The sequence below is a fragment of the Canis aureus genome, chromosome 4, assembly GCF_053574225.1.
Source record: "Canis aureus isolate CA01 chromosome 4, VMU_Caureus_v.1.0, whole genome shotgun sequence".
Lineage (NCBI taxonomy): Eukaryota > Metazoa > Chordata > Mammalia > Carnivora > Canidae > Canis > Canis aureus.
In genome coordinates, this window is record NC_135614.1 from 57,169,670 (window position 1) to 57,184,316 (window position 14,647).

At 46.2% G+C, this 14,647-nt stretch overlaps 1 protein-coding gene and 1 long non-coding RNA gene across 14 annotated transcripts in view; one reads left to right on the top strand and one right to left on the bottom strand.

The window, feature by feature from the left end:
• Positions 1–14,647, bottom strand: part of GALNT10 (polypeptide N-acetylgalactosaminyltransferase 10) — a 216,131-nt gene that overhangs the window by 54,517 nt on the left and 146,967 nt on the right. The gene's annotated exons all lie outside the window — the stretch shown is intronic.
• Positions 10,400–14,647, top strand: part of LOC144312768 (uncharacterized) — a 29,401-nt gene continuing 25,153 nt past the window's right edge. Inside the window, exon 1 of the long non-coding RNA XR_013378348.1 lies at positions 10,400–10,653. This is a non-coding gene — a long non-coding RNA (uncharacterized LOC144312768). The remainder of the gene's footprint in view (positions 10,654–14,647) is intronic.

The following is a 14,647-nucleotide window of genomic DNA, read 5'->3' on the forward strand; positions in this document are numbered from 1 at the left end:
TAGAATCGTGAGCAGTGGTGCCATCACAGGCCTTCCATTCCCAGTCTTACTTCTTTACTCTCTTGCTGGTGTTTCTCAAGATCTCCTCCTAAATTAACTATGTGCACTCAAATCTTATGTCAGTTTGCAGAAAACCCTGACTCAGACAAAAACCAAGCAGCAGGTATGACTTAGAGCAACTGCGAGAACGTATGGTTCTGTGAAGCTGCCAGTGATGACTTCTGCTCAGTCACACGTTGCTCTCTGGCACCCGGTTTCTGTAAACAGTAGTTACTGTGTGTTCAGTACTCAGTCGTACCAAGCACATTTACTCATCTAATCTTCACATACACTCCCTGAGGTGGTTGATGGTTAAGTATCTTGGTTTTACTGATGAGGAAACCGGGACACAGAGAGGTTAAGTAGCTTTCCCCACGTCCACCCAGTTAGTGGGTGGCAGGTCTTGGATTTAAATCCAGGCAATCTAGCTCCAGAAGCTGCTGTCTTCTTTGTTAAGCTTTAAAAAAAAAAACTAAGAATCATTTCAAACATATTAACAAAGTAGAAGAGAATCAAGCCCCCTACCCCCACCCCACTCCCCATCAATCAACTCATCACCCAGCTTCAAGAATTATCAACTCCTAGATATTCTTGTTTCATCTCTGTCACTGCCACTGGATGATACTGGAGCTACTGGAGTCTGTGCTCATAACCATTCATGCCGTTAGAGGAGAAAAGCCTGGGGAATTAACATGGGAGAACAGTGTGACTCCCTTGGGAAGAGCACTGGCCCTTTCTCAAGAACACTCCCAGTGAGTTATCTTAAGGCCAGGCATGTGGTATCTTCTCAAGAAATACTTGTTGATTACCTTGTTGGACTCCCTCAAAAGCCACTACAAGGATGGTGGAACAGGTATCAATTCTGGCATCACTAGAGAGGAAACAGGCCCAGGGAAGAGAAAGTCTTGCCCCAAGTCTCTCAGCTGGTGGGGTCTGAGGGCCAGAATTCAGGGCCTGTGCTTCCTGGGGTCCTCCCTGTAGACCAGTATATGTCACACTGTGGGTGCACACGGACACACACATACACACAAACGGACTTCTCTGAAGCCTGCAGCCTTCCTGGCTCCTATGTTGAAATGGAGCCTCTCCTTATCTGGTCTCAAGGACAGTCAGGACTGTGAGGATGGTTCTACCTGGAGGGCTGTGGCATAGGGAGGAACTGTAGTCAGAGGAGATGCTCTGGGTTGAATTGTGTCCCCTCAAAAGATATGTTGAAGTCCTAGCCCCTGGTCCCTGTGAATGTAAACTTCCTTGGAAATAGGGTCTTTGCAGATGTCATCAAGTTGAGACAAGGTCATTCTGGTTTAGGGTGGGCCCGAATGCAGTGACTGACTGCATTTTTAAGAAGAGGAAAACCCAGACACACAAGGAGATGGCCATGTGACAACGAGGCAGAAACAAGCCAAGAAACAGCATGGATTGCCAGCAATACTAGAAGCCTGAAGAGGAACGGAAGGATTCTTCTGTAGAGCCTTCTGAGGGAGCTTGGCCCAGCTGACACCCTGATTTCAGACTTCTAGCCTCCAGAACTGTGAGACCATAAAGTTCTCTTGTTTTAAACTCCCCAGTTTGTGGTACCCTGTGAAGGAAGCCCTAGGACACTAAGAAAGAAAGGTGAGGTTTTACCCTGGCATCATAACAGTGACGCAGCAAGAATATGTTCCAGTCCAGCCACTGCTATCCCTTGTCTGGAGCATTGCCCTCTATGGGCAAGTGCAGTGGCCATGATTGCTGTCCCTCTCTGGTCTAGTCTGCATGCAGCAGTTTAGGTGATCTCTAAAAAAAGAGAAGTAAATTGCATCTTGTCATCTTCCACTGCCTTGCTTAAACCTTTCAGTGGCTTCCCACGGCTCTGGGATGAAGGTCCAAAATCCTTACCAGGGATGACAAGGCTGTGTGCGCATGGCTGGTTCCCTCCCTTCCTTGCTGCCCACCCACCATGCCATCTTCCTTCAGGCATCCAAAGGCCCCATGATGACCGCTTCTGCCTTAGGTTGCCTGTCCCTGCCAGTCCTTCTCCCTGGGTGGCCAAGTTTCCAAGCCCCTCCTCACTTTCTCTCTAGTGAAACCCTGCTCAGCCTTCAGCTCTCAACTCAAGACTTCAACTCCTCACCAAAGCCTTCCTGATGACCTCCCAGACCATAGCAGGTCTCTAGCGTAGATCGTTATGGAGCCCTGGAACATGTCCTTCATGTCCCTCAGCTCAGGACATCTATCATTGTGCAGTCGTGGAAGGACTTTACTCTGTCTCCCTCCCACTTGGAGCTCTAGGAGGGTGAGCCATGTGAATGCTCTGCTTGCCAGTGGATCCCACATCCTCATGCACAGCCAGACGCATCTCCGAATCCCTGCTGAACAGACATGCCTTCCTCCTCCATGCTTTCATTCACTTTGATTTGATTTGATCTGATTTCCCTGTGAAGGAAGCAGGTCACGGTTCATCATCCTCATTACATGACAAGGGAAGTCAAGTTCAGGAGATGTTGTTTCTGGTACAAGATTACATGGCCCGTGAGGTAAGTGGTGAAGACAGGACTCAAATCCAGTTCAGTTTGTTCAGGGATCCTTATTCCAGTGCTATGTGCAATCAAATCAATTCCCAAGAAGAATACCTGAGTTTCAATCTCTGGTGTCATCGAACCTTGTGGAGATACCTGCTGAAGATCTCCAAAAATTAAGGAGCTCTGGCAGGGCACAGAGCATGTGGGAGAGAGCTCCAGGGACAGGGAAGAGGAGAAGAAGGAGAAGGGAAGTAGGGACCAAGTCACAAACCAAACAAATCAGCATTGTCCCTGTGTCACTTGGTTCTCTGGCCTCTGGGGGTGTTGTTAATAATGCAGAAGCTGCGGTGGGAGAGGCTGCCCTCCACGCATCCGGGCTGGCTTCTGGCAGCCGTAGGTGTTCTGGGTCTTGTCACATCTCAGTTCCACTGGGCTTCTGGCTATTAAAGTGTCATAGCCCATCTACTTCCAAGAGTGACTTATTCACTTGTAAGTCTTAGTGTATTCTAAGGCACTGCCAATCCATTTGGAGGAGGGAGGGCACAAAGCAGTCAAAGTGTCACCCTTAGTCCTGTTATGACACTTAGGTGTTTCTAGCCGAAAGAAAATTGTTAAGATGAGGTGGACCCTCATCTTTATCATCACTTTCATTGTCATGATTTCTGTCATGTGCTCCCTGTGCACCTGGGTCCAGGGAGGCAGGCACTGTTAACTATCTTAGATGGGGAAACTGAGGCTTAGAAAAGCTTTATGCTAATCTCTGTCCAAACAGCCAGTAGGTGACAGCCAGAGTCATACCAGGTATTTCTGATCCCAAAGCTGGCATGAGAAACTGTGAAACTGTATTACCACTCGATGCCCCTGGTCTCTTCATTCTGCCTAGGGGGGTACATTTCTAATCCCACAACCTCTATCCTAGTTCCCATCCCCTGGGATATCCAGGGCTTTCACTTGCTTAAAACAACTTCCAGACAGGTAACTATGAACAGCAGGAAAATTAAAAAGAGGTTGGGAAAGAAAGCTATGGGGTGCCAGGATGGGTTTTGGCAGGTGAAATGCACAGGCATTTAAGCATCATTACTGTTTGGAAAAGGAAAACAGACCAGTCCTTCAGGAGACATACTTGTTCTGGCTCTGAATTCCAGGAGAATTTCAGAGAGGCAGAGCTGAAAGGGGCCTTGGAGTTCAGCTCAAAGCTGAACTTTATCATTCTCCTGTGGCGTGAGTCCTCTCTTAAGACAGTCTAGGGTGTAACAGATATTCTTGATGGCTGGTTTTGAAAACACAGCCATTTCTCCCCCACCCCTCCCCGCCCCGTCCTCCTCCCTGCCCTCCTTTTCTTAATAATAGCTTTACTGAGTAATTCACATCCCATACAATTCACCCATTTCAAACCTACAATTCAATGTCCACCGGCCAGTTCTGTGCTGTTGAAAGCAGCAAGCCTTAGCAGAGGTATTTCTGTAGAGAGAACTCAGCTCAGTTTCATCAGGAAAGCATGTACTGCACTCCTGCTGGGTGCCAGGAAGTATGCCGGGCACATTCCTTTCTGTTGATCTAACACGGCGGTTTTCAGAGTGCAGACCCTAGACCAGGTGCATTAGCATCGCCTAGGAACTTATAAGAAATGCCAATTCTGAGGCCTCTCCCGAAACCCATAGAATCAGATGCATGGGGCCCACTGACCTGGATTTTAATAAGTTCTCCGAGTGATGCTTGTGCATGTTAGCATTCGAGAAAAACACCCATCTTAATGCAGAAGGTGAGATCAGGGAAATGAATCTGGATCAACATGATCATAGCAGGATTTCTAAATGATTAGAAACGGAATCTCCATTTTCCTGCTAGAATAATAGAAAAACTGAAGTTCTCCAAGGAATGCAGACTATCTGCTGGCTTCCAGCAAAACTGTGAAGGGGATGGGTCCTGACTCAGGTGCCCTCCATCTTCCTCCTCAGATTCGTGGTGGTCCTCATTTGGCCTGGTATCTCCTTCACCTCCGCAACCTTCCTTTGCCTTCATGTGAGAGTAGATCTGATAAATTCTTGTTCCTCCTGATAGGCTCACAGCAAGAGTTCTCAAATCTTAGCCCTAAATATCCCTCAGGGGAACTGGTTTTCATAGACATTCTATGTCAGGGGACAGTGACTTTCAAATCTTTTGACTGTGACCCATAAAAAGATATACTTTACATCACGACCTGGTACACAGACACATAACTGAAATACAAGGTGTGATGCACTCAGATATGTTTTTTCTCTTCTAGCCTCTTGTATTTCATTTTTGTTAAAAAGCTGGTCATGATCCCTGAAGCTGATGTCATGACCTTCCACAATGATTCGACCACAATCTAGAAAACCCTGCCCTGCAGCACAGTCTGGAAACTACAGTGTTAAAAACAGATGCCTCACTGGATCCTTAGGTCCTTGTCCACAGCTCCCAACCAGAGGCGAGTGCTCCCTGCCCAAAGCCCATTGTTACTGTTATTATTGTCGAGATTCTGAAAAAGTGTACCCAAGACCAGTTCTATAAGCAGGACTGCCAATTCCATTGCTCACCTCAGGAGGCCATTACTAGAACACCTATACGTTGATTTGAGATCTCTGGAGTACCACATGAGTGGAGAAACTTATGTCAATTATGGTCAATTTTCTTCTGCCAAAGACTCTAAAGAGTATATTTTAGGTGTCCTTTCCCTCACCCTAAGAGCTGCCAGGAAAATGTGCATACTGGGGCTTTTGCATCTATGGGTTCTATTGTCTCTGCAGCTGAAAAATATAAAAGACACAGCAGATCTGAGGGAACTGGGCCTAAACTCACGATCAAAAGCCAACATAGCTCCAACATCTGGCTGGCTCACCTTCTGATTTAGGGGTTTCCACCCTATCCTACTCAATGTCCCTTCATGTTACAGTTATCTTGTATAGTCCCCTTTAATATCCTAAAGTAAAATTCATAAATAACATAATGGGCTTACTACTCAATTTGAAACAATTTTTTTGAAGATTTTATTTATTTATTCATGAGAGACACAGAGAGAGAGAGGCAGAGACATAGAGAGAGAAGTAGGCTCCATGCAGGAAGCTCGATGTGGGACTCAATCCCAGGACCCTGGGATCACACCCTGAGCCAAAGGCAGATGCTCAACTGCTGAGCCACTTAGGCGTCCCTGAAACAATTCTATATAATGCTCCAGCTGTGATATAAAGGAGAGATCAAAAAATGACACGTGTTTCAATACGCAAATGCTTGGGATAACTGTGAGAAGACAGAGAAGTAGCCAAATGGTTGTACTTAGAGTGTCCTGTACTGGTTTACATTTCAGTTCAGCTAACAGATCAGTGCAGGTATGTGGGCTGGCAACTCAAGTCCTAAGAGCAGCACTGATGTTGATGATGTACTTCCCTAAAATGGTGAACAACGTCTAGAACAAGTACAATCTTCCCTTGATAGAATAGTATATTCCTGGAAAACTCAGCATGTCCCAGGGGAGGGGAGAGAGTTCACTGGCGGGAGACCACCATATGTGTCTGTAAGCTGCTTTGAGTGGTAGTTGGTAATGAGAGGAGAGAGAGGAAGAGCAGGTTGGGTGAAATGCTCACAGGCATGTTCCAGTAATAAAATACACTGAGGGGGTGGGGAAATGAAGGAAGAAGAGCGGGAACCAGTAAGCCTGGGCATTGTGTGGCTCAGAGGCCTTGGGAGAATAGGAATGTCTGGTGGAAGCTGTAAGTGGATTGCTAGGGAGTGTGTGATGTACAATCCTCCTCTACTTCTTCCCATCAAGTGTTCAGTAAAGTTGGAAATCCCCCCTGATACCTGTGCACACATGGATTTTTTTCAGGGGGCTCTCCATCTGGAGTGAGTCCCTGGAGCAGAAGCCAGAAGCCAAGGATAGCCAACTCAGGCATATACCTGGGGGGCACCAGGCACTGCCCTGGGCACTTGGTGGGCTCCATCCTGCACACATCCCTCACCACCACCCTCTGAGGGTTACCCCTACTTTACGGATATGGAACGAGACCCACAAAGGGTCTGTCACTGCTTGTGGTCACACAGCTAGTAGTGATTTCCCTGGAGCTCAAGCCCAAGTCCATCTGTCTCCATCATCCCTCTCAATCTGTGGCCCACTGGCTGGATGGCTTAGGCGCACATGTGAAGTTTATTGCTCTGGCACGTTCCTGAGAACGAACAGGGAGTGGGCCTTCAAGCTAAAGACAAATTGTACATCTTCTCCAAACATTTGCTTTGAAACCACAAGCCCCTCTGTTCTTCGGCATCACATTACAAATCACCCTACTCCTCAGGGCACAGGTATGTGGCTTGAACATGCCTTTGGTGATTTTAAGAATGAATTATGCTCCTTCCTCAAGCAATCACATCCACCAGCTAGCTCCCAGAAATAGAAAGCACTTTATCACACAAATTAACTCCTCTCCCCGATTTCACAGAAGATGAGTAATCTATGAAAAAAAGAGATGCTATTATCTAAACAGACAGCCTTATCTGCACTTTTAATTTCAACTAAATGTCTTGGTTCCTTTTCAGCGGGTGGGCAGGGCCATAAATCTGTTTAATAATCAGATGACGAATAAAAACACTCCAGAAAACATCACTATTAAGTTAATTATGGCCTCCCCTGTTTTCTGAAAGTGACTCCCCACCAATCAGATACAAATGAAAAGAGAAGGTCGGGTGCCTTGGACTTGGCCCACCTCACTTTTTCACCCAGTTGGAGTCCATCCAAGGGAGCAGATTCATGGGCAGTTCGAGTTGTGGGCTCTTGGTAGCTGCTCTTAAATTATGTCAGGCTGTCAGGTGTTGGAGAGCAACACGTGTTTCATTTAGGGTGCCGGCTTCCATGCCTATCGTTTAAGATGTTATTAAAAAGGAAAAAAAAATTCTTCCACTTCAGCAACACTGTCAACCTGTCAGTTTCATATCTGTTAAAGGGCAAAAGTATTCTCCTGGGGGAGATTTCCCTGCTCAGCGCACAGGAAGAGAAAGTTGAACATATGTCAGAGCATTTCTTACCACCCCTCTAACTACTGCCACCCCCTCTCCCCCAAATTCCCCAACCCAGTCTCAGCTATCTGGAAACTTCTGCTTTGCAGAGTCCTGCAGACTTCTCATCCGGCCTCTTCCCTCCCTGCTTCCTCACCGGTTAGTGCCAGAGCAGGCCCTGTGGGATCTTCGGCTATTTACACAAACTCTCACAGCAGAAATTAATCTGGGTACACAAGTCTCTCATCCCATCCACACTGTTGCTACAGCACAGACCTACTGATGTTATCTGGTGATGTTCCAGGCCTCTCAAGAGTGTCCAAAGCCCACCTTCCCAGACCAATCTTCCATCTCCACCCGGCACCTGATCCTCTCTGCAGATGCCACCTGAGTACTTTCTTGCCTTCATTCCTACTCCTGCAAATCCATCAGCTCAGAGCATCCGTTTCTGCTTCTCCGTGCCAGGGAATCCTATTCTTCCCTGAGGCCTCAGCTCACAGTGCTCCTGGATTACCAACTGCATGAATGGTGTTCTCCTCTGATGCCCACTGAATATAGCGCATGCTCTGTCTGCATTTCCATCGCATTCTGGTAGGGACTTGTGTCTAACTGCCTGGCCGCAAGATTCCTGGTGGCAGGATGGAGACTAATTTAGTCCCTGTCCTTCATAGCATCTGTAATTCCGCAGGTGCTCACAGATAATCTGGTGCATGATCCTGACTTGTTAAGTTTTCACTGTCATTTATTGCTTTTATTTTTAAAAATCTGCACAGACAATGTGCTTCCAGAGGACTCAACACGTCACCCATGGGAAGATGTCAAACATGTTTGGGGGTCCCTGTTGTCCAGGTATTCACTTGTGAGTTTCTAAACATAGGAGGTAGCCAAGGGAAGTAAAAGTCATCTTTACAGCAGGATGTTTATCAAAGAACAGGCCATTCATGACGTTCCCACCCCCCAAAGAGAGAAACAAATGCAAAGGCCCTGAGGCAGAGTGGGCAGGACCTAAAGCAGTCACTGTTTTTTCTGGTTAATGTTTAAGGCCATTCCTTGTAGGCAGACACTTGCATTGAGTCCTATTAGGGCATGCCTTAAAGATTCAGACAGCCCGCAGGGAAAGAAACACAAGTGATACAGAGAGACTCCATTTTTGGATATAAAGTGTTTTGGATACTTCATCTTTTTGTTTTAAAAATGCAAAAATCTTTACTATTATTTGTGATGCTAAATGTGATACATTTGTTATAAAGAAAAAAAAAAACTTTTTTGACCATCAGGGAGGAAAGTCACAGCTGAATCACAAGCCAGTCTAGTGTCATCCCAAGTGATGGCCACTCAATAGTTCGGTGTACTTCTCAGCCAGTTTCCCAATGTTTTTCCTGCTTATTTACTTATTTATTTTTTCTGAGGCCTGCTTTTTTTTTTTTTTCATTCAACAGTATATCGCAGTCATCTTTCTATATCAGTACATGCAGATCTAACCTGTCCTTTACTCCCTGATCTCACTCAATCCTCCAAGTAACCCAAGTGAGGGAAAAAGCCCCATTCAGCCTGACACAGAAACTAAGGTTGGAGAGCTAGAGTACTTTGCCCAAAGTCGACAACCGGTAGATTAGCAGACAGGGCTCTGTGACTCTATAGCTCATGCCGTCTCTGACACCAGGCTGTGTGCCTTCAGAAGAAAGGACCAGACCCAGGAGACAAAATGTGCAGAGTTACAGTTCAGCTCTACACGAAGAAAGAACATTCTAACAGTGAGAGCTGCCCAGTAAGCGGTATCTCATCAGACAGCGAGTTGTCCACCATGGGAAGAATTCAATTAGAGGCTCAACTCATTATGCACACAATGGAAAAGACTCAAATGTTGGGTAAAGACAAAGTGGCCTTGAAGGCCCCCGCAAGCACTGGGATTGTGCGATTCTACGGCTGCAAGAGGATATGCCTGTCCATACTATGAGCTCTAAAATGGTGTAAATCTAGCTCTTAGGACCTAATCCTTTACCTTGATGACTCCTTCTGAGATGCACTTAGGAATGTGCATAGAGAACATGGTTTTCTTTTCGTAAGGTCTAGCCTATTTTATCTACCCCTGTAATTTTCTCCCTGCCCCAGCTGTGAGCAAATTTTACTTTCAGTGTTGTATTTGTTTTATTTGTTGAGGGCCAGGAAGTGCACAGAATGCTGCCTCCAGTGGAACTCCACAGGGTGGGTCTGTGTAAAGCAATGTGGGCTGGGAGTTCTGTGCATTCTGAACACAGAGCAGCACGACACGGAGTTTTCCAGTCCTCCGGATTGTGCATGAGTCACACGATGCCCATGTAGTCTGATATGTTAACTCGTGCTCAAACGCACACAGCCCTCAAAACCCTACCACCAAAGTGCCCTGGAGAGGCATCTTATTCCCACGGAGGGGTCCGGGTGGCTGGCTGAGTCACAGGGCCACAGCTGACCTGCATCACCCAGAAACCAAGCAGTAAGACTCTAGCATGCCAGTAACGCCCCTTGGCTCCTCAGTACCCTTCCTGTTTGGGTCTGTCAAAGTGCGTGAATCCACTCCCCCACCCCCGTTGTAATCTCATTCCTGTGGGTTACCATATCTTCCCTCTTGGGAGTGGGGTATTTAAAAACTGAATACATGCTCGTTTTGAAACCGGCTCGTTTGATATGCAAACGATAAATGAAATATCACCAATTAACACACTGTTGGAGTGGCCTCTTAATACTTTGTGGTCCGTTGGGGCTTTTATGTCCCCTTAGTAGAAAATCCCCACGATCCAGAATGTCATCCTTCCACATTCCTTACTACACAGTTCAATGCAAAATAATATTTAGTGGAGCTTTGTATCGGACAGGGAGAACGCAAGCTGTTCACAAAGCAAGATGACCAAGCTCAGGCTCCAGGTGTACCAAGGAAGATATTTCTACTGCCCGAATACCATGAACAGCTGTCCCCCAGTGAGTGATTCTGTGCCAGGCAGAGTGTTCTGTCTCCTACAAGGATTATCTCATTTAACGTCCACCGTGATCCTATGAGGTGGGATTGTCGTCTCTATTTTAGGGATGAGAAAACAAATGCTTGGGGAGCTGGAGTGCCTTCTATTTTTTGTCGGTGAGTAGCAGAGCGGGGACTTGATCCGGGGTGTCTGGCTTCAGAGCATGTGCTCCCTTACTGGAGGAGGCACAAGAGAAGATGAGCAGCAGGGATTAACTTTGGGGAGGGGACCAAGGGAGGCAGAGGTCTCCCAAGCAGAGTCTCAGGGGATTCATAGGCATGGTCAGGTGGGGAAGGATGTTTTCAGCAGAAAGAGCAACTGTGGAAAGAAAACACAGCCCTGAGGCAGTTGAGTATCTAGGGAATTGGATAGAGTCCAATGTCTTTTCACCATGACAAATCTTAACAAACAATGAAGAAGTAATTCATGATTTCTTCTCATTAAAAGGGGGTATTTTCTAAAATTGTATGAGTAGAACAATTGCTATGAGAGATTGATTGTATGAGAGAACAGAGGTTTTGCTATGAAACAAAAATTTAGCCTAAAGAGGATTAATACACAAACCCTCCCCACCCCCTTCTAGAAAGGGAACATCTATATCTCTAAGATCTTGCAGGAAATAAATAAGCCATCTCCTTTCCTTCAGGACAGTATTATTTTTTAATTAAATGAGAAATAATACACATATTCTCCTTGTGAAAAAAATAAAACCTAAAAACGGGTTGCCTGGGTGGCTCAGTCAGCTGGGCATCTGTCTTCAGCTCAGGTCATGATCCAGGGGTCCTGGGACTGAGCCCCGCATTGGGCTCCCTGCTTGGTGGGGAGTCTTCTTCTCCCTCTCCCTGCCACTCCCCCTGCTTGTTCTCTCTCTCTGTCAAATAAATAAATAAAATCTTAAAAAAACAAAATAAACCTACAGGTACAAGAGAGGATCAAGTCTGTTTTTGCCTGTACAGATCTTCCGTCCTGGCTTACTAAGTCACCACTGCTAACAGTTCGGAGTATATGTGTCCATGCATTTTTTTATAGGTCTGTACACACATACGCATACATATTGAAAACAGACAGAACTGCTTCTGTTTGCATGGGTTTACAGAAATGGTTCTATAGCTTGCTTTTTTGTTGTTGTTGCTTTTTACTTTATAATACATCTTAGAGCTCTGTTCATGTCATTTATACCCAATCCTTTGTTTTCAATGGCTACATCATATTCCATATTAGGGGTGCATCATAGTTTATGCCCCATCCCCTACGGATGGGTACTTAGATCATTTCTAATTTGGAACAATTGTGAACAGTGCCGGGGTAAGCAACCTTACACGTGTCTCATGGCACACATGCTACATATTTCTCTAGGACAGACACTAAGAAATGTTATTTTTGGATCTTAGGATATGCACATTAAAATTTTTTGATACTTGCAAATTGCCCTCTAAAGTGGAATTCCCAATTTTTGGTCTCCCCTGCTGGTTTTTGTCTAGAATGGTGAGAACTTTGGCAAGGAAGGTGGGGTGGAATGAGGAGACAGATCTTTTCAATGGCATATTTCATATCAGACTAAAGTATTTAGAAAAATAGCTACTTTTTTCATATTATAAACTAGATAAAGTAGAGCAGGAGAAAATCTTGGCATGGGGTGATACACCAAAGAAAGGCTCTCAAAGAGGGGGCCAGGCCCTATCCTCCAAGAATCCCTGGTGAGGGCTGGAGATAGGATAGGATGGGTAGGTTTCTCAAAGGGAAGTAAATGGTCGAAGACGACAAGATGCAGAGCCCTGTTAGGATTTGGGTGAAGGTCTCTGAGTAGGGACTGGGAAGAAGGGGCTAGGCGAGGCAGACGATGCTCTTCTTCCCTAGGCCTGCTCCTTGCCTCCGGGGCCACCTGTTTTAGGCAAATCTGGTCACCATCAAAACCACAGCACGAGGCACAGATTCGGGGGGGGGGGGGGGGCAGGCAGGGCTGCTCCTCACAAATGGCTGTTAGGGTCAAGCATTCCTGCCCAGCCAGTCTGAGCAAAGGTTTGTCTAATCTGGACGGTCTGGAATTTCAGGGGCAAAATGCAGTTCTTTGGTAACTTGGGAAAGCTGCCTCTGCGGACAGTGGTGGTTAGAAAGGCGCGCTTATGGTGGCTTTTAACGCATTAATGGTATATGAAGGAGGAGACAACCCTTCAGAACACAGCCCCGCTCTGCTCCCAAGTGTGCACCAATTAAGATGATTACTGGTTTCCTTACAACACAAATACTAATGGCCTGTCACGCTCTGGCATATTTTTCTTGGTAACCTTCAACTCGGAATGATTAATATGGCTCCTGTGGCAAGGCTCCTCCACACAAAGGCAGAAAACGTGGGGTAGAGGGAGGGGGTGCCCAGCTCTGAGGCCTGCACATCCAGTGAGGCAGACGTCTGTGAAAACACGTTCTGAAGGACTCTGATGGTAGGAGGCCACGGCCACGATTAGTGGGCGGGGGCGGGGAGTGGGGAATGTCCTGTGAACCCTCCCAGCAGTCAGCATCAGGGCTAGCTGTGTGACCCCACCAAGGTCCCTTTCCGTCTCTGGGCAGGGGAGGCACATAGACAGGAAGGAGGTGTATGGCACAGCATAGCTGCTAAGAGCACAGCTCTGAAATCTGGCAGACTTAGGTTTGAACGCGTCGCCTTTCTACGTTCCATTTCTGTAAGCCTCGGTTTGCTCATCTGAAAAATGGGAATAATATAGAAACTCCTTTCCTTAGGGTACTGGGATGAAATGAGGTGATGCGTGCTGAGTGCTTGGCAAGCCCGGTGTCTGATACAGACTGAGCATCAATACTGTGGGCCACAGTTACTATTACTGTTGTTGTTTCACCAAACTAGGGAAACCAACATCAGTCTTGAGGCTCCCAAGGACACCCCACTTTCTCAATTTACATTTTCTAGAAACAGCTCCCCCCACAAAGAACACTTCCAATTTCCTTCTTCTACGTTAATCAAGATCAGAGAGGGCATCCAACTGCCCTAGACAGAACTCCTTCCCAGTGTTCCATGCATTTCATTCAGGGAGAAAAATGGTAAAGACCATCTCCATTTGGTCTTTTCAGAAATATGAACTGCTAGGTAGAGGTACCAATACCTCACTGAGGGTTTTAATCTAATATTCAGTAATTAATGAGGATGCAGTCAGAGGAAGCTCCTCTAACCACTCCTCTCCCCACCCATTCATCTTATGTAAAACACAGTGCAAACAGGATCTCAAAGCCATCTCTCTAAACTCAGTCATCACCCCTAAATCCTGCATTTTGGAGCACCCTGGGCATCATGGAAGTCTCTACCTCAGCTCATAGGGGAGCAGATCCTATGGGATACTGAAAGGGCCCTAGCATGGAGAGCAGAGGAGGGCTCACCTGCTTCCAGGGCCAGGCAGCTGATGTATGTGAAACGGGCCAGATGGAAACCCACAAATCCAACTGGGGTCACATGGGTGAGCCCAGAAATGATATCAGGAGAACCAGAGTGCCAGATTTACATGGGAATCCTCCCAACTTCCAACTAGTGACAATTCAATAGGATTTTAAAATTATTTTGAAGGCCTAGTAAGCAGGTCTATGGGGCTGTATCCTGCACCTTGAAAGGAACATAAACTCTTCAAAGCCGGAAATTTATGGCCTAGAGCAAAGGAGGAGTAATTTACCAAATGGAGTTCTCTAAACCAAAGGAGTTTAATGGATCAGAAAAAAGACAATAAAAACCACCTGTAGTTCTGACACCCAAACCACTCCTAACATTTTATGATCTCAAGCATTTAAAAATATATGTGTGTTTGCAGATGTTTTGCCTGGTTTTTATATTTCATAGGATGGGCCCAGATGTGCATGAATACCAATGGGCCCAGGATTCTTTTCCTGCGCTCACCTTTATGTTGCAATCGTCTTTGTGTGCTGCCCTCTTCAGGCAGCTCCTTTCAGCAAACGCTCTTCCTTGGCAAAATGTGCTTATGGGGCCATTTCTCTGGGATGCACTGAGCCAAAGTTTCTCATATCAAAGTCATGGACGGTACCCCTTAAAAGAAACAAACTACTGTGGGCTCCTCCATAAACACACCCAGGGATTTTTCTGGGAAATATCAGTTG